We start from the raw sequence: 19,187 nt of genomic DNA on the forward strand, positions 1-19,187 counted from the left end.
ACCGTTTCACCCTTTTGCCTCTCGTTACTAGGCTGCATTTAGGACTCTTCAGTGTTTTGAATAAATATTGGCCAACCTGCCCCCCCCTCCAAAAGCTGGTTCATTATACATCTTTTCTGAAATTGATCAGTTTGCATCTTAGTGAGTCAATCAGGAACCTGAAACAGGTAAGCGTCTTGCAGGCATCACACAGCAAAGTAGAGCCAGCCTTGTAGCGGCTGCAGGACTTTTGCCCAAAGTGCCCGCTTGCTCTCCACGAGGCTCAGAAGGAACTAGGTTTGCTCATTGGCTCACTGCCCAGTGTCCTTTATTTCCAGTTCAACTAGCCCTTCCCTGTTGTTGGGGGGGGGGCTAGGGAGGACCATCCCACACCTGTTGTCAGGGAAGTGCTTCATGCTGATGCTGTTTCCATGACAACCGTGACACAGATGAAAGCTTTTTGGAAGAGAAGGCTTGAAGAATACCATGGGACTACATAGAGCACACAATGGCCTCCATCCGATAAGACTGGCATGCCATTTTGCGTGCGCAGCTTCCCCTTCTGCTATTTAGAAGCCTCCTGGCTGCTCATGTCCTTTTGAATAATGGGTTCTGTTCTGCTTTCAGGAAGGTATGGGCAATCTTCGTGGTGGACTTTGAAGGGGAGGGGTGGTCCAAGTCAGTGACCTGCTCATCCTCTGCAACAGGAGCTCTCTGGTTCTTGATTGTGTGGGGGATTGACAACAGGGCTCCCTGAGCAAGCCATGGGCCTTGAGAAGATGGGGGTCGTCCCTCAGCCCTGGAGCCCTGAGATCCTTCCTCTCTCCTCTGCCCTCACGGCTCCCTTGTGTGGCTTCTTCGCATAATCTCTGCTTTGACTACAAGTCTAGCACAGGAGCTGGGGGTCCCAAGTGGGACCAGTCTGTCTTGGCCAAGTGGCTCCCCCGGCTGCTCCTGGTGGTTTTTGGTGAAAGAGTAAAGACAGCCTTGCCTCACGCTTCACGTGCACATGGCCCCTCTGGAGAGAAGTGCTCAGATGCTGGTTTACACATCCAGCACACCAGGCTTCCCATCTGTTGCCTTTTTCTGAGAGAGCGAGAGCCTCTTTCTCACCAGAACACTCTTTCTCCCATTGTGGAGTCTCTGGAGAACCTGTTTCAATGAGCGCCAGAGAAGGTACCTGCTCTGCTGGTTGATCCTGGACTACCCATCAGACGGCCTCTACCCTGTGGATGTTGGCATCCAGCTGTGCTCAGCTGAGGCTGTGGAGCCCCAAGAGGTCGGGGGGGGGGCTTTCATACTGCTCTAGTGAAAGTTCTCTCTTCCTCTTGTGAGGCAGCAAATGCAAGTGGATCTTGTTAATAGCAGATGGAGTTTCCTGATGAAAGATTTATCATTCTCCACTGCTGATTTTTTCTTCTTCAGTTACTTACCTGGGTACTGGCATTCAAGCAGAGCAAAAGACTCGAGTAGGATGAAGAGGTGAAGCAGATGTGTTCAGGCTGAGGCATGGGAGAGGAGCAGACGAGGAGGAAACAGAAAAGGTCCCTGTGCCTGCATTGCACCATGAGACTAAGGATTCCTCCAAGACCTTGCAACTCGTCTCCTGGTAGTTTTCTTGGAGCAAAGCTTACTTGTCAAAGATCCCAAGAAGATGCACACAAAATAGTTGACAGCCCTGCAGTTCAAGCTGGACATTCCATTTTGACCCCTGACTTTGGTTACTTGTTGTCAGCCTCCTCCACCCAGAACTGTGTGGATCTATATGCTTTTCCCATATGTTTGAATTCGTTGATTCCATTGAGACCTGGACCAGCTACCCAAATGTTTTTTTAGGATCAGAAACCTGGTCTAACTTTTGATCGTCATCCACTGGAACACCCACATTTCCTGTGCCATCTCAAGGGCTGCTGACTTTGGAGAAGAGACCTGGGCTCTATAGCAACAGATCCAGTCCAAAGTATGGGTATTTGACAAGAGAGTATATTTGTTGTCTCTCCCGGTCCAGACTGACCTTGGTCACCATTGGATAGTGCCTCCATCAGTACCTCATTGACACCTTCAGTTTCCTTTCTGGCATCCTAATCTTTGCCACCTTTCTAGGGAAATGGGGACTCCGTGATCTCCAGTATGAACACCACCCACTCCTCTCTTCTACCCTCACCTCCATTTTTGGCTGATGGTCCCACTCAGTGGGTCACATTGTGCCAAATAACAAAATGTGTCCCACGCAGGCTTGATGTGGGGCCCAAACAAAGGTTCAGCCTTGGAGAACCTCTTGGCAGTATTTATTTTTATACAGTATATGAAGTGAAAATAAGCCACTTTTGCTATTGAGTCCACAGTTAGCAGCCAAGTAAGAAATTGCCCATTCAAAATTCTTCCTCCCAGTTTGACTGGCAGCCTTAATCCAGCACATGAATTAACAGGAAAGTCACCAGAGTTTGGTTGAGGTAGTTCTGGGAGAGAGAGGCAGAACCTGCCAGGCAGACAGAAGAAGAAGAAGCACTTGCATCTGAACGGAGGGAACTCAGGGTCCAGTTACCTGGTCTGTGTGCATGGATTCTTGAAAGACATGTGCCTTGGCAGAAAATAATAATCCATGTACATCTGCTATGAAAGCCCCCATTCATTCTGATTCTGGGCTGCACATTCCGCTTTCCAAAATAAAGTTGCCATGTGGGAGGCACCAGTGTGAGTCGATGCCCCATGTTTACAGCCAACGTTTTGGCTGGGCTAACCAGTGCACTGTGGCTGGACTGAGTGCTCAAGGGAACATTCCAAGAGGATGGTGATTTACCAAATGCCCACCTAGCACTCCTTCTGGTGGGAGTCTGTGGCAGTGCCCGTGCCTGTACAAGGGTGGCGGTGGCAGCAACCCAAGACCTGGCCGAGGAAGGATAGAAGCCGCAAGGGGGTGCTGTGGACCATGGAAAGAATCAGCCGGCCAGCCCAGCTTAGCCTGGTTGAAAGGGAAGCCAAGAGAATTTGGAGGGGGGGGAGCTGACAAGGACTGGGGAGCAGAGGGCCAGCCACAGAAGACAAGACGAGCATTTCACAGGAACCCGGAGGCCACACTCCTCTCCTTTGCCTGCTCTCCAGAAAATCCAATGGTTGTGCTTGTGGAGCATCAGCTGTTTTGGTCCCCACACACAAGTGTATCAATTCTTTCCTCTATTTTGCCACAAGTGGCTGGCATGTTGATCTCACCCATATGCAAATGGTTCAGAACTGCTAGCCAGAAAATTTTACAGACCTGACTTTTGGATTATGCCAAAAGTCTAATGCACCACTCTCCAAAAGTTCGTGAAATTGACCTTTTTCAGAAGTGCAGGACTTCTATCAAAACAGTACATTCCATTATGCTTTTTTTTTTCAAAAAAGAATTTCGTTGGAAGAATCATTTATTTGTGGGGGGGAAATGGATATGGCTGCATCCCTGCCATAACCTGTGACCAAGGGTTAGGCTGCAAAGCTGTCATTCTTTCTCTCTGTGCCAAGTCCCTGAAATCTCCCCAGGACCAGCCATGGCCACTTAATGGAGTCCCCGCTGCTCTTCTCCTGGCTGCCAGGGAGGGATCCGGCCCAAAACCCCACCAACCACACGCAGAGTTGATCGCCACCATCAGGCAGCTGGAGCGCTGGAGCCTTCGGTGTCTCTGGCGCCGGGAGAAAGGTGGCAGGAGGTTTGGAAGGCTTCTTCCCGTCGGTCGACTCGGGAACCCAGGGCCCCCTGCCTGCAAGCCGCGGCCTCGTGGCCTCCCCGCCGTCGTCGCCGCCGCTCTTGTTCCTGCTTCTGTTCTCGCAGCTCCGATTTCTTGGCCTTGCAGCGAAGAGAGCATCTGACTCGTTTTCTGCTTGGGGGAGCCGCTGCGCTCTTTGCTGCTCCCAGCTCATAATGCGCGAGGGGGAGAGGCGGAGGGAGAGGAGAGATGTGTGTGTGTGTGGGGGGGGTGTCTCTGTTTCTAGCAGCCACAATGCGGGATTCTGGGTTCTCTACACAGCCAACAAATCAGACGGTAGGTCGTAGCAGCATTAAACAGACAAACAAAAAAACTCAACGAGCGCCCCTCAACGCGCGCCCCCCCCCCGGGAGGGGCAGCAGCCATTTTAGCACTCTGGACAGCGGCGGGAGGGAGCAGCTGCGAGATGCGCCCTGCCGAGAAATGTGCCCCGGAGCGGGCGAGGGCGCGCGCCAGCCCTGCAAGCCAGGCAGGCGGAACGCGGAGCTTTTCTTTGCTGGGAAGACGAAAGAGGAGGTGACGGGCGGGCGGGCGGGCGGGCAGGAGGCGGACCTGGCCTCGCCCAACCCATGAACCTGCTTGGGGCAATTTTAAACCTGTACTTGCCTTAGAGAAAAGCCCCTGCCCCGAACTCTGGGGTTCAGAAATCTGAATGGAATGAATGTGGCTGGTGCTTCTGTGGCTCATGGTAACGAAGAGATGGCGCTAATGGGAATATAATTCACCGCAGCCTGTCCCCCCTACCCTCCCCCAAGGGTGTAGGTGACTTGTTCAAGCCACTCATATACACCTGGAGGGCACCAGCCTGGAAATACCGTGAGAAGACACTGCTAAGAGGGAACTGGGACAGGATCCTGTGGGTGGCCTTGGTTTAAGCCGGGGTCTTCAGCATGGGGGGCTCCTTAGAAGAAACCGTAGGCCCGACTCTCTCCAGGAGCCGGTTTTGCCCCGACTGTCAGGCCATCAGGCTGGAGGAGAAAAGAAGAGAAGAAAGGGGACGACCAACGACGCCCCCCCCAGCCCTGCCCGTGCCTGCTGCCCAGGTCCCTCTTCTCTTCTCTTTGGGAAGAAGTCAAGGGCCGCCCTTGCTTTCCGGGGAGGGGGCAGCCTTTTTGCTGATTTTCCCGCCACAGAAGGCAGTCTGTGGCTCTTCTTGGACACCTGCCCCTCCAAACAAACACACATTCTCTGAAGGGTCAATCCAACGAAGGGTCACTGGCACCTTCGCCGCCCCAGCCACCCATCTGCCTTTTCTTCTGCTGCAATGGAAGTGCTGTTTTCGGGAGCTGAGGAGGAGGAGGAGGGATGGCCTGTTTCTTCTTGGGAGCCACATTCTGCAGCAAGAGGCTGAACATGCTTCAAAAATAGTGCTGAGGCCTTTTTAGTTCACAGCCTCCCTCTTTAGACCATCCTGAAGGAAGTTGGCAGAGAATGGAGGAGGCCATCCTCTGGAAGCTTCAGCTGCTGTTCCAAAGGGGGGGGGGTTCCAGTCCAACTCCTCTATCCACCTTAGGCCAACCTCTGCATTGCTCGACCCCTTGCTTCCCTCCGGAGAGTGGACGTTGCCCCTTCCTGCTCTTTCTCCCATTGCCTGCTGCAAACACATGGGTCCATTGCCCACCCAGCCCTGGTTTCCCCTGCTCAGTAGGGGGTCATGTGTGCGCTCCCTGCTTCCCATGAATTCCCATGAATTCCACTCACTTGCCTTCCAGAAGGCTTGCAAAATTTAATTAGCTAATTTGTGCACAGCATTCTGAAATCTTTGGATGAAAAGGTCTCTTGTAGCCATGCAAATAATTGTTAGAGTTAAATAGTCTGTGAGGAGAGCAGCCGTTTCCTGGAGCAGCAGCTGAGAGAAATTCTTAAGCTTGAAACATATTATTTTTAAATGAACTATTTAATTAAAAAATGAAAAAAGAACAGTGGTGTGAGTGGAATCACCATACAAAGATGCAGGATTGCCTAATGTGTGTGTGTGTGTGTGTGTGTTTGCCTCTATGGTTGTGCTCATGGACACATGTGCATGCTCGCTGTACCTTCTCCCCTGGGTGCACCAATTATAATGAAAAGTGATGCAATTAGTGCATAGAATGTTCATTAGCTGCCTGCTCATTAAGCTGATGTGTGCAATTCTGAATTGCCTCATAGCACCTTGATAGCTGAAGTCTGTCCTGGAGAGCCCTGCTGCCTGCCCTGGTTGTTGCAGCGGATCAGCTTTACGGTTGCCTTTCACGAGAGGGCGGTGTAGCCAGTTCTACAAATGGCTTGACTGCCTCTCCCTGTGAATGGGGGTTCCTTTTGGTGGGACTGGAAGCAGGCTCCAGAGAGCAAGAGAGAAGATTCAAAACAGGAACTGCCATGCTGGATTGGACAGGTTTCATTTAGACCAACATCCTGCTTCCATCAGGGGACACCCAGGTGGTTGTGAGAAGATCACAAGGGTGGTATGCAAGCGAGGACCTCCACCCCTTAGTCTGAGGGCCCCACAGCTCATATCCAAAGGTGCATTCCTGTTGTTATGCAGAGGCTCTTGTTTTTTGTGTCTACCAGCTGCTATCCTGTGTACTTCCCACATGGGAGCACACAATACTTAATGTACCATGAGTTGGCTCCATTAAGAAATACAAGGTGAGAATGTTGTTTGATGAATTATGTAGAAAGAAAGTGGAGAGAGGGAAGTTTCCCTTGTGTCCCCCTAACATCAGGGCTCAGGAGTCATCAGTGAAACTGGCAGTCAGGACAGAGAAAAAAAAAGAGGAAGGCTTCTTTATGTACCTTGCAACGAACTGTTGCAAGTAGTTGTGCTTCTGATCAAAGGCTGGGAGGGAGGCAAAGGGGATGAGACATGGTTGCAGAGAAGGAGAGAGGGGGCCCATGACCTGCTAGCTGCATGGTTGCCTGAGGCTTCCAGATTCAGATGCCAGCTCCCACAGAACACCGGCTTCTGGGGAGGAAGTGTTAGGAAAAGCCACTGTCTTTCTGCCCATAGGGACACCAGTCTGACCACTGCAGCCATTTGGACTGGAATCAAGCAGTTTGACCCAGAAGCTGCAATCAGGCTGGTTGTGCTTGTTCTCTCTCTCAATCTCTCTCTCTCTCTCTCTCTGTGATTTAAGCATCAGGTGATTTACTACGGATGCTTAAAGGGAGCATTGACACAAGCAATTTGGACCACTCAAGCTGGTGAGGGCAGACACTTGCTGGGATGCCAGAACAAAACTTAAAGGGCTTCAACTAGTCTATTCTGGTTGGGCTTAACTATTTGATTTACCCACAGCCTCCATATCTTATTTGCCTTCCTTTTGAACCCCACAAGAAAGACGCAAATGCACCTGCCTCGCCTCCCACCCACTCAGCCACCCACCTCCTGCTGTTCAAAGTCATTGCATTCCCAGCTTAGATGCTCCAGGGGAAAGGGGGCCCCACCCCACTGAGTTGTAGGGGACAGAACTGCAAGGAAGGGAGGAGGAAAGGTCACCTCCCTCCAAGTGCTGGGCTGGCTCCAGGAAAGTTGAGCCCCACCCTGCCCCGCCCCATCCCACCTGCCAGCTGTGCTCCCAAGACAGGCGTGTCATTGGCCTGGCAATCCCATTTGAGGAGCAGCACTGGAGGCCAAGGCGGACACTAACCATAGTTCCCACTGCCCAGGAGGGCTGGGATTAGCCCAGCTAGTCTTGTATCTCCAGTCTGACTAGATTCCAGCAGCAGCCTTGGAACTCCTGGATGGAAACTAGAAGGGCAGGAGGATGGTTATCGCCCCTGAGAAAAAGTGAGCCTGGTAGAAATGCAACTACTTTTTTTTAAAGGTTATACATTATGGTCCAGGACTGGAAAGACTTGGGAATTGCAGCTAAATTACTTTTCTTTATCTTGCTCAGCTGGGTCTTTGCGTCTGCAGGAGCTCCCTAGGGGTTAATCCCACTTTCACTATGGAATCTGCTTTCCTCCTTCTTCTAACCTGCCTTCTGCCTCTGACAACATTCCAGCAAGAGAAGCTGGTTGGCTCATTTCCCCCAGCAGAAGCTGCAGGCGCTCCTAGGCACAGCAGCCAAGGCACTTCTGTCCTGGAGCAAAGGGTGTTCTTAATTCAATACAGCCGCAAAGACAGGCAGAGCTGGGGAAAGGAACAGAGGAGGTCCTAATGAAAAGCCATCAACATGCAGAAGAAAGCAGGCACATGTTTCTCTCTACTTTATTTTTAAAACACCCTTCAGGGCAATCTTACAGCCCCATTGTCTGGACTGCATGGAAACCTCGTCCCTGAGCTCGGCAGGCAGGCCAGCTCTTCCCCCACAGCACCTTGGGGCAGGAAGAGGAGCCCTGCCTCACCCGCAGGGAACCCCAGAGCCCAGAGGAGCCCCAGTTCCTGTAAAGTTGCCTTGGAGATTGGCCAAGGCCGCTTTGCAGTTGTGGCTGGTCCCTGCCACCAAGCCTGCCCCTGATCAGGAAGGGAGGCCCAGCAGAGAGGCCCAGGATCTCAGCCTTGGAGGTGCCTTCAGGGCTGAGCTTGGGAGCCAGAGGCCTGAGGGGCTCCCAAAGAGCGGAAACCAATGCCCACCCCACGTGCCGCCTGGCTGCTCCCTGTTGGGGCTTAAGAAACAAAGGAGCGCATGATCACCTGAGAGGAAGGAAATGTTTGTTTACTAAAACGTTGGGTAGTGGTCTGACCCATCTCCTCTCCTTGACCAATTAGCTAATGACCTTTTCTTGGTGGGAAAAAGGGACCCCCCCCCTCCTCTGTCCTTCAGTCACTTTGCTGCCTTTGTTTAAGTGCCCAGAAGGCTTTTGGAAGGAGGCAAAGGCGGGATGTTCTGCTGAGCCCTTTCCTTGTGTCTACCATGTTTTTTTTTTCTCCCAACCAGGCGATCGGCAGTTTTTGCACTCTTGCTTTTTACAGTTGTAACTTTTTTCTTCATCCTTCTCGCTAACCTCTGAAGAGCCAGTTTACTTCTGTGTATTCTACAGCAACTTTCTGACAAGCTTCAGCCTGCAATTTGTAGATTGTTCCGTGAGTAAACATTTACTTTCTTTTACCTTAAAAACAGTATCTGAATAATGACTTATGCTTCTTAAATGCTGTGGGGTGTGTAAATTTTTATTGGGGACTTGCTAATCAATCTTAACTCCAAACATTGCTAGACTTTTTGTTGTGCAAATATGGGATTTAAAGATATTCTTCTCTGCTGGGATTGCAAAGTCCATCATCAGTTCATAACTCAAACGCTCTCTTTCCAGGAGTCCTGGCCTGTTTGTCACAGGGTCACCGACACAGCGGAGAGTCTAGCAAAGAGATAAAGAGATAAAGCACTCGCGTACGGCCCCTTCTCCACTGCTGTGCAGATGCTGAGACAGGGACTTTTTGACTGACAATCTGGGAAAATGCAGGAGAAAGGCTTCTGCAAACCGCTACCTAGTGAAGACCAGTGTTGTGGATACTTGAGACCAATGAACTTGGTAAGAAAGTTGCGGGTTGGTTTGTAGAAGAAAAGAGCCACTGGCCACCTCGATGGCCCATTGGCCACACCAAGGTCCACTAAAAAGAAGCCACCGTGGCCTCTCTGCCCCTCCCTCCCCCCCGCCTGTTGAGGAGAGATTATTTATTTATTTATTTAACGTAACCAGGGCTAGACAGTGCTGCAAGGGCTCCCTCTCTCTCTCTCTCTCTCTCTCTCTCTCTCTCTCTCTCTCGGGACAGCTCCTAGAAGGAGCGAAACAGCACCCACCTTTTCGAATTGAGCTGGGCGTGGGTGAACAACGTCCTTCACCCATAATGAAGGGCCAGACAAAACCTCCCGGGCCTTCTGTGCAAATTCCACAAAAGGTTCTTTGAAATACGGATGGTATCAGCTGGGAAGGAAAGCCAGGAGATCCCAAAAGGAGCCAGAACGGGCCTGGAGAGTGGATTTAGCCTCTTCTCCCCCACAAGCAGCAGTTTTGATCCAAAGTCTTTTCCTGTCATGGGCATTTGTTGTGGGAGGGGTGCAATGTCACTCAGTCCATAGAGATGTCCAGAGGCAGGCAGGGAGGGAAGGATTAAGCTCCCCCCCCCAGAGCTGCCCTGATCCTATGAATTACCATCCTGCACCTCCAGCTGATGCTCCTTGCCTTTTAAAAATAAGGACGCCACTCTGTCGGCTACATGCGAAGATGCCCCCTGGCACGGAATCTAGTCTGCCCTTCTACCTCGTGATGTTAATTCATCCCTGAATTTTCAGGAAGAAATTGTTGTTGTTGTTTTAATTAAAACAGGCTTATGAAAAACATCCAAGCGAGTGAAAAGTGTTTTTGACCACCCGGTTGTTGTCCTTCTCCGCTTGAAGAGGGCGGCCTTCCAAAGACCTGCTGGGAGCTGAGGGTAGGCAGGTGCTGGTGGCGCTTGCGCACGGGGCCTGCCCGGGGGGGGGGGCTCCTCCCAGAGATTCCAGGGCCAGCTTTCTTGCCTTTCTCTCTGCCCTTGGGCTGGGCTGAAGTGAATCTCCTCTGATCCTCCTTGGAGCAATCTTGAGTGGTTACTCAGGACGCCTCCAATGGGCTGGAAGTGTTCCCAAAGCCCAGGCCGGTCTTTCCTTGGTGGCCCCTGCACAAAAGCTGCAGTGCCGTATCTGTCTGGGACCGGCAGGCAGGATTCCCAGAGTGTTGTACTCCAGGGATCAGAATGCACCACATATATCAGATGCCACAATGATGAGGCGGGTGGGGTGGGGCTAAGGCAGGTGAGCCTCAGTGGCCTGGGTCGGGTGGGGTGCGATGGGAGGTTTTGTGGCGTGGCGTTCGGTCCTCCACAGTCCCAGCAGCAAGCCCAGCTACTCTGGCCCTCCCCTTGAGAGTATGGCCCCTTGGAAGCATTGTTCCTGCAAGCCTCTCTCGCCCACACAACACACACTTTGGCTTCCTCTGTTGCTCCCCCACGTGAGGACCCCTGCAGCAGCGTCCTGGGGTGGGGAATGAGGCATCACCTCCGTTAGTTTTGGCCCCTGGCAAGATGGTCTGTGCGGTTGCCAGGCTCTGCACAGTTTTCCTATGTGAATGCATCTCTCTTACGTGGGGGGCGGGGGGGGGGAGAGAGAGAGAGAGATCAGAAGACCTCGTCTGCTGAAGCACACAGGATGACAGCTGAGCAGTCACTTTCTGCTGCCCAGGGCAGAGAAGGGAAAATAACATATTTAGCTTGCAGTGGGGAGTGACCTCAGCTGAGCCAATATTTGGGGAGCCTTCCAGCGCCCTGCCGGAAGGAGTGCTCCTTCGCCTGCCAAGGCGCCTGGCCTTCCTTTTTGGAAGAATCAAGGCTTGGAAGCCGGGCTGTGCACAGAAACACGGGCAAAGCTGCAGCATGGTTGGATGATGATTTTCTAGACACAGGAGAAAGCAGAGTAATTTGTATAAGAACTTCCTAGGTCAACTGCTTCTGGTAAAAGGCACTGCTGGACACCAACAGCAGCACCATTGCCCCCCCGGATTCAGAAGACCCCTCACCCAAGGTCACCTGCCCAGTCCTTTGGGAGTGGTGTAGGGAGCTGCATCCCTATCCAAGACTGGTTTCATAGTCCATCCAGACCAGTAGCTTTCCCTCCCCCAATATATTCATCTTACCAAGTCTCTCTCTCTCTCTCTCTCTCTCTCTCTCTCTCACACACACACACACACACACACACACACACACACACACACACACACACAAAACAACTTCCACAGACTCCTCTTGGGATCTGTAGACAGAGCCATGAGTTGAGATAACGCCCCATTTGCTCCCATGAAGGCAAGGCATCAGAGCTGTTCTCCCAAAAGTTGTCTGGTTTGCTTGACCAGATGGAGCGTGACCAGTCTGCAACAACTGGTTAACTCAGAGGAATCAGGGAACAGGAATGTGAACAAACTGCTCCAAACTTGGTGGGAAGCAGACACAGTCATCCCAAGGGAAAGCCCGCACCCCCACCCCCCAGGAACCTTGTGCCAGCATCTTGACCTGAGCAAGGATATCCTGGATGGTGCAGGAAGCTTTCTGGACGAGTGCTGAACCCTAAGATACCCAGGGTCTGAGTAGCTTGCCCAAGGATATCTGCAGAGTAAGGTAAACTGCAGAGCCATCTGGACTGCTGCATGAAGCATCATGACAGGGCAGGCATGGCTCCCCCAATATTTGGGGTGAGGCACCCCTTTGCTTGATCTACAAACCATGTATAGAAACCAATTCCACTGAACTCAGTGGGACTTGCTTCAGAGGAGCCATATTTTGGTTTGCAACGTCTACTTGGCTTTTTGGAGAAAAGGCATCAGAAGAAAAACAGCCCCACCGTTCAAAAGGCATTTTCCTCTGCCAAGGCTGCTGTTCTTTTCTACCCATATTCTGTTGCATTGCAGCAAGACATTTTTTAAGTCCTAGGTTTGCTCCTTAGGTCTGTGTCACAGCGGCTGCCAAACTCACCAAGATGAAGTAATGGAACGGAAAGCCTGGAAGACACGAGTGCCAAGTTTAAAAGAGGGGAACCACTGGCACCAGTGGCTGATCGGGGGAGGGGCAGTGGCAGCCAGAACCATCTCACGTCTGAGGTCATCGCTTCAGGAGGAAGAGGATCGGATGCTTTAATGGGTTTTGACATCATCTGTTTGATGGGCCTGTTGCCTCCCAAATGCAAAATGGGTTTGCAGAGGAAAATTCTTGTTTATATGCTGAAATCTCAGAGCTGCCAGCGTCCTTGAATGCACACAGCCTCCGCCCTTCTCTGGGTGGGTGGCCTCAGGCCCTGCATGGGCAAGGGAGGCATGGAATGGACCACTTGACGGCGGAGGACATCAAAATGGTGGCTTCGAGGGCTGTTTGTTTTCATGGTTATGGGATTCTCCGGTTGTTTCTCTCCCCACTTCCAGCAGACACACACACACACACACACACACACACACATACATCCTGAGCGTTTCCATTCATGGGGGCGGGGGGGCGGGAAGAGCAGAGCTTTTAGGACCTTCAGGTTGCTAAACCCCCCCCCTGAGGGGTTCTCTTCCTCTCCCCTACCCCACCCTGGGGGGAGGTCAGGGTTGAGGGTCTCTTAGTCCTGGGTCTCCAGCCCGTGAAAGCAGTTCACTTTGACCCCCTCGAGGCACTCTCTCTCTCTTCCCCCCCCCCCAGCGTCCCTTGCAGGGGCTCCGTGCCGGGCTGGGCTGTTGGACATGGCTGGCAAAGTGCTGGCTCCAGCTACTGCTGCCTCCACCGCTGGTGCTCAGGCCGCCATGGACCCTTCCTAGGGCATCTGGCGTGCCTGCGGTCGGGACCAGCTGCCCATCCTTCCACCAGTGCCAGCCAGGCGACCTTGACCGCCCCAGCCAGCGCTCAGCCCACCCTCCAGGGCACAGAGAGCCAGGCTCCCAGGAGTTCCAGTGGGTCCTTCCCCCCCCCCCAGCCCTTGCTCTCCTCTTCAGCCTCCTTCTCCTCTGGGGCCATGCAGCAGGACTGAAGGCCCCCAATTCAGGCCAGGTTTAAACGGGAGAGGAGATTCTGGCCCCCAGCCGTAGGGCTGTAGGCAGTGTTTCTCGAAGCCAGTACCTTGAAGTGTGCTTTCTCCTCCAATTGTCTGCCAACTCCTATTGATGGAAGCTGGCAAAATGATCAAGGTGTCTCAGGGAGTCCTGAGGTGAATCAGGATCTGGACAAGGTGGCAAAGCTAAGGCACAAGGTGGCCCTGGAGAAAAATTCCAGAGGGGGACTCAGCACGTAGGGTGGCGTTCACAGTCTGTTGGTGTGCTTTTGGATTTTGGATTGTGCTGCAAAATGCTATGAAAACAGATGGAATTTTTTAGAAGTTTGCAATGTGATTTCTGGTCATGAAGTTGCATCTTTGAAGAAAACTGAGATATTCTCTGCACCCCTGATGATCTAATCTCATGCACAGAACATTTCCTCAAAGTCAGCTTCATCCATTCTAGTCAATCCAATTCTTCTCTCCTCATCTTAGGAACTTCTGTGTGTGTGTGTGCGTGCGTGCGTGCGTGCGTGCGTGCGTGTGTGGGTGGCTGGCTGGCTGGCTGGCTGGCTGGCTGGCTGGCTAGGTGTCTGGGGGGGGAAGATGAGACTTTTCAAGGATTGGATTTTTTCAGGGTCCCCCCCCTCTCTCACACACAAACACACACACACACACACACACACACACACACACACACACACACAAAAAGCACCCCCACCCCAAAGCAGCTCATCCAGGAAGAGAGAGGCCCAGATGCATGAAAAATGCTCCTCCTCCCTGAGGGTCAAGGTTCTGTTTTAACATTATGCTTGGAATCCAGAAATGTACAAATTAACTGTAAATTAATGAGAATTATTATGGGAGTTTCCACCATCCCCGATAACCTCCTAATGAGTGCAGGCTTACATTCTGTAGCTACAAGCTCCTTCTCCCTTGTTGCCTGAGTACAGAGGAATTAATTTAGCAGCCAGCTCAGCTTACAGCTCAAAATAGCTCTAAATGGAAAGGGCCTTGCTTTAGGGATGAAGGGGAGTGGAGCCCTTGCATGGCCGACTCGAGGGTAAGCACAGGGGGCACCTGGCCACACCTTGCTCCGCTCAGGTGAGACGTATTGTAATTCTGCTTTAAATTGTACTGTATTTAAAAACATGGCTCATTTGGGATCTCTACACACAAATCAACAAGTACATTTGTATGGACGTTGGTGTCCTCTTTTGCTCACTTTCACAGCCTTGACATCTGAGCCCAGGATCAGTGGAGCCCAGGGAAAAAATCAGCCCAGGGATCTGGACTATGGATCTCTTGGAAGCTGAAATGATGATGTGACCTGTGGCATTAATCCCCAAGCTTATGTCCCCAGATGTGGTGGGCTTTCACCTTCCAGAAGCCACAGACAGACAGCAGGACCACTGGTCAGGGATTCTGGGCTTGATAGTACAGGAACACTTGAGGATGCAAGACTATGGATCACTAGAGCCCAAGAGCACTTCTTTGTTCATTCTGTGCAGGCAGCTTTTTCTTTTCCTGTTTGCTTTATTTCTGTATATTTATATTGTCCAAACTGAATTGGATGCACAGGTTCAAAATATGTAGGAAACCGGTCACGGCCAGCAGTTTGAGACTAGCTCACGCCCACCTAAGGAGCTGAGTGCAACATGTAAGGCAAACGGTAGAAGTCTACAGGAGTGTCCCGTGAGGTTCTTCTTCTGGATCACACCCTCTTTCTCATGGCCTGCCTCCCACAGCCTGGTGCTCTTTGTGTCTGGAGAACTGGACTGCAATCCATGGAAGTTCACACTGAAACGACTCTCTTAGTCTTTCAGGTGTCCAAAGCTGCTTTTGTTTGCTTTTTTAAATATATGCTGAAGCAAACTAACTTGTTTACATCTCCGGAAAACCTTCCTGGTGCTTCTCTTCAGTGAAAGTCAGGTATCTTGGGCCATTTGATTCACTGTGTTCCTTATGCTGGGAATTCTGGTGTGTGGCTCTGAAGATACCTTAGCAGTGATCATGCTAATACTATTTAGACTATTTGCCCATAAAAGCATTTGCTTCTTAAAATAATAAAATATGCAGAGAGCAGGAATGGGAAAAATAAAAGCAGTGTCTCTGTTCCCAAAGAATAAGGAAGTGCAAGCCAGAAAGGAGCACCATGATCTCTATGTAGAGACAAATTGCAAAGGTTCTAGAAGGCTGTTTCTGGGCTCACCAATATTTCACAAACACAGCAAGCTTCCAGGTTCTTCCCTGACTCGTGGGGATACCTGATTGTTGTAATGCCCGTTTTTTTCCACAAAAACATCAGCCAGTTCTCTCCTGCAAGTGCCTGGGAGGAGAGAATTTCTCTTGGGGCAAATATTTTGACTAGAGAATCACTCCACCCTCTCGTGCCTGGGTACAGGAAGATGTGCACTGATGAACACAGAGATGCTTTGGACTAGAGGGGAGTTGTAGTGCCCTCAGCAAGCGCCTTGGTGGCATTTAAGTGGTGATGGTGGCACCGACCTCCAATGCATCCAATGGGCTGCTTGTCTCTCTTCTCTCACGCTGTAGGAAACTCGTTCAGAGGGAGGAAAGTAGCAGCAGCAGCAGCTGTTCCTGCAACTGGGTGGCAGGAGGATATTCGCCTTGCATTTCAATGGCTGTGCCCCATTCCCGGGAGCTGATTGCTATTCTGCTGGTGTGTGCAAATCAGGAAGTTGGTTGTTTTCAGTTGCACCAGTAATAAAGTAACATCAGTGATAATTACTGATTTCCACCAGGCAAAGCAATATGAACAGCTCTGATGTTTGTGCCTGGAAAGGGAGGGGAGAATCACACACACACACACACACACACACACACACACACACACACACTTGAGGGGGGGAAAGAGAGAGAAGCTCATTTCAGAGGGGCCTGTCCCTGCTGCCCTCTAATCTCTCTTGATTCTGTCTAATCTCATTTCTTTCCCAAAATCTAGTTTATTGATTCCCTTTAATCTCTCTTCTTATCTCATCTGATCTGATCTCATTAATTTAAAAACCTAATCTGTTTGACTGGTCCAGCTGCTTTGCTCATAACATCAACTGCAAAACAGCCTCCTTACCTTAAGCAGATTTGAGCCATCTCAACTTCTGCACTTGTGCAAAAGTCCATGTTGCTTTTCAAAAGGCTGCTGCTGACTCTCTGTGCACAGATCACCTTCTGACTTGTGTGATGAAGTAATGGAAGTTCTTGCCACTTAAGAAGCAAGCAACTCCAGGAGGTGTTTTCCAAGGGAAGTGAATTTCCCCTGATTTGAGACTGGTCCCTCAGGAATCCTTCATCAAAGAAACTTGTAGAATAAGGTTAGAGTTCATGTCAAGGAGCAGCTGACAGTTTATCCTCAGCCATTCTGACATCCTGGGCACAGAGAAGGCACCACTGTTGCAGGGAAACAGTAATTAATGTATGAAGTCAAAGGCTGAAATCCTGTTGCTCAGTGTAACAAGTTACACTAGAGTAACCCCATTGAACCCATAGAGATTAGGTAAATCAACTTGTCCATAAATTCCATGGATTTAAATGGTCTAGTCTAGTGTAATTTACTGCTCTAAACAACAGGATTTCAGCCAGTGAAAGCAGTAAAGCCTGTACTCAGTGAATGCCTCAAAATTAATCTGCTCAGTTGGTGGATGCCTTCCTACCTTAGATTAGGCATCCTTCAGTCTCAAGAGGATAGAGGACTTGGAATAGCATATAGTGTGGCTGAGAAGGCCAATTCGAGAGTGACACTTCCAACCTCACTTGATTCTTTATTGATGATAGAAATTCTCCCTGCAAAAGCTTGGTAAGAGGTTAACAAGTGTGACCCACCAATGGATTCTCAGTTCACGTTTTGTTCCTGTGTAGTAGAAATGACATAACAGGTGGTCATCAAGCTAGAACAGATGTTAGATGGTTTTTAGGTGTGACAGGAGACAGGGCCAGGGCCCTGCTGGTAGAGGGGTTCCAGAAGCCATGCGCCAGAAAGGGAACTTTTCTGATTTCTGCCAGGATCAAAGATCACTCAGTGTTGCAAAGTGGCCTCTATGCACACGTAGGCAGGACTTGCAATCAACAGAGGCAAAAAAGTGCTCCCAGGAGGATGATTGGGTTGTCTGCCATAAGAGCTGCCCACCTTGTGTTATCCAATGGTCTGAGGCTAGCTCGGCCTTGAGTGAAGACTTATAGGGTAGTGCGGTGAAAGGGAGACCAGACCTTGTGTTGCGGGTTGTGGTTTAAGCGAGACATTGTTGTGATGAAAAGATATTGGGGGAGGGGCTGGCTTCCCTGGACTTCTTTCTACAGGCTTTGAATGTTGGGTTAGCAATGCAGAGGCAGCGCTGTGGGGCCGTTGGTGTGTCAACCTTCATTTCCACGGGTGTTTCTGTGAGTTTGGGCCCCCTCCCCTCTGTCCCACACCATCAACGACTCCTCCATTTGCCCACACCAGGGCAACTGATGGCTCTTTCCTCCAAACACGAGAAAATGCGGGTTCTCAGTGTGTTGCTTCTGAGCCCAAGGAAGTGATGTGGCCGCTTGCGAGACTGTCCCTACTCTGAGGTAACTGGCTTCATTCTGCTTTGGGGAGGAGTTAAAATTTATGCACAGGCACAGAATTCATTAAAGTACAGCCACCCTAATGAGGGAGTTGCCTTCTATGAATGTACAGGGATAGGTGTGTCTATGCACACGCTTAACCACACACACACACACACACACACACACACACACACACACACACACACACACACACACACGTGTACTTCTTGCGAGTGTGTTGCTGTCAAGTCTCCTCCTCCCCCCCCCCCCACGGGCCTCCTGTCTGCCTTCCTTCTCATAACCTGTTCTGCTAAGCCAGGCCCACTGGGGAATTGTACTTACAAATCCCAGCCTCCCCATGACAGGCTTACAACCAACCATTCAGCACAGATTCACTTCCTCTGCCCACGTCTCCAAAGCTCTCTACCAAAATAAATGAATCTCTGGAAGTGGATCACAGCAGTCTTTGCAAAAATTGGCCAATGGCAGGCTCTGCGAAATTCCCTCTTTGGGCAGCCTGGGTGTGTGTGCGGGGGGGGGGGGTCTGCTTTTTCAAGCCTGCACGATGGTCCCCCTCCACCCTGTCCCTTGATGGCTTTTTAAGAACACAGTGGGTTGCTTTTTTCTGTGCATTTTCCTGTTTTTCCTTCCTGCTAGAAGCTGGCTCCTATGGCGGCAACAGAGATTTCGAACTTCTTAAGACAAAAACATCAGCCCAAATCCTGATGCTTGGATCCTGCCCTTCGTTCAGCCAAATGCCCAGATCCTTCACAATATGCTCCACATGTACACTTTGGATCTTGAATGGGATTTCTTGGGCTGCTTGCTTTTTACTAATTCTCATGAACTTTGTTTTCTTAATATTCATTTTAAGACAATTCTCATAATGTACTTGGTTGGCTTCATTGAGTCATATGGCAGACCATTTTGTCTGCTACTGGTACCCTCACCTGCAAACCAGTTACCTCTCCTCCAGGCTGAAGAAACAGGTAGGAGTGGGAAGGATCCAGCTGAATGCTGCCACCATCCTTGTTCCCAGCTTGACTCCCGGTCCAGTTTTCCATGCATCCGCCCCACCCCCATATTCTACTGTGACTTGACAATGCCATAGCCTGGCATTGTGCCAGGATGCCATCCATTTCATCCACTGATTCCACACACCAGGTCCCCAAGAACCGCTGGATTGCAAAATCATTAGATACTGATGACTTTATGGACCAGGGCAGGAGAGTGGGGGTGGCCTACCAGAAGGAAAGAAAGAAGGAACAAATGAACAAACAAACAAATGAACAAACAAATGAATGAATGAACGAATGAACAGGATGTGGTTCCAGAGACATTCCTTCTCTGCTTTGCCTGCCCTCCTCACTGACTGGAAGGAATCCCCTAGTTTTCCTCTGTCCGTCAACCACTGTTTTGGGAAGGTCCCAGGGCCTCTCTCTCCCCATCCTTCAATGCTTACTGT

At 50.7% G+C, this 19,187-nt stretch overlaps 1 long non-coding RNA gene across 1 annotated transcript; it reads left to right on the forward strand.

Moving 5' to 3' along the window:
- Positions 1 to 4,457: 4,457 nt before the first annotated feature.
- LOC140702282 (uncharacterized) lies at positions 4,458 to 9,985 on the forward strand. Its single transcript, XR_012081396.2, has 2 exons — positions 4,458 to 8,730; positions 8,958 to 9,985. It is a non-coding gene; the product is annotated as an uncharacterized LOC140702282 (long non-coding RNA).
- The last annotated feature ends 9,202 nt before the right edge of the window (positions 9,986 to 19,187 follow it).

Source organism: Pogona vitticeps, chromosome 11, assembly GCF_051106095.1.
Source record: "Pogona vitticeps strain Pit_001003342236 chromosome 11, PviZW2.1, whole genome shotgun sequence".
In the NCBI taxonomy this organism is placed as follows: domain Eukaryota; kingdom Metazoa; phylum Chordata; class Lepidosauria; order Squamata; family Agamidae; genus Pogona; species Pogona vitticeps.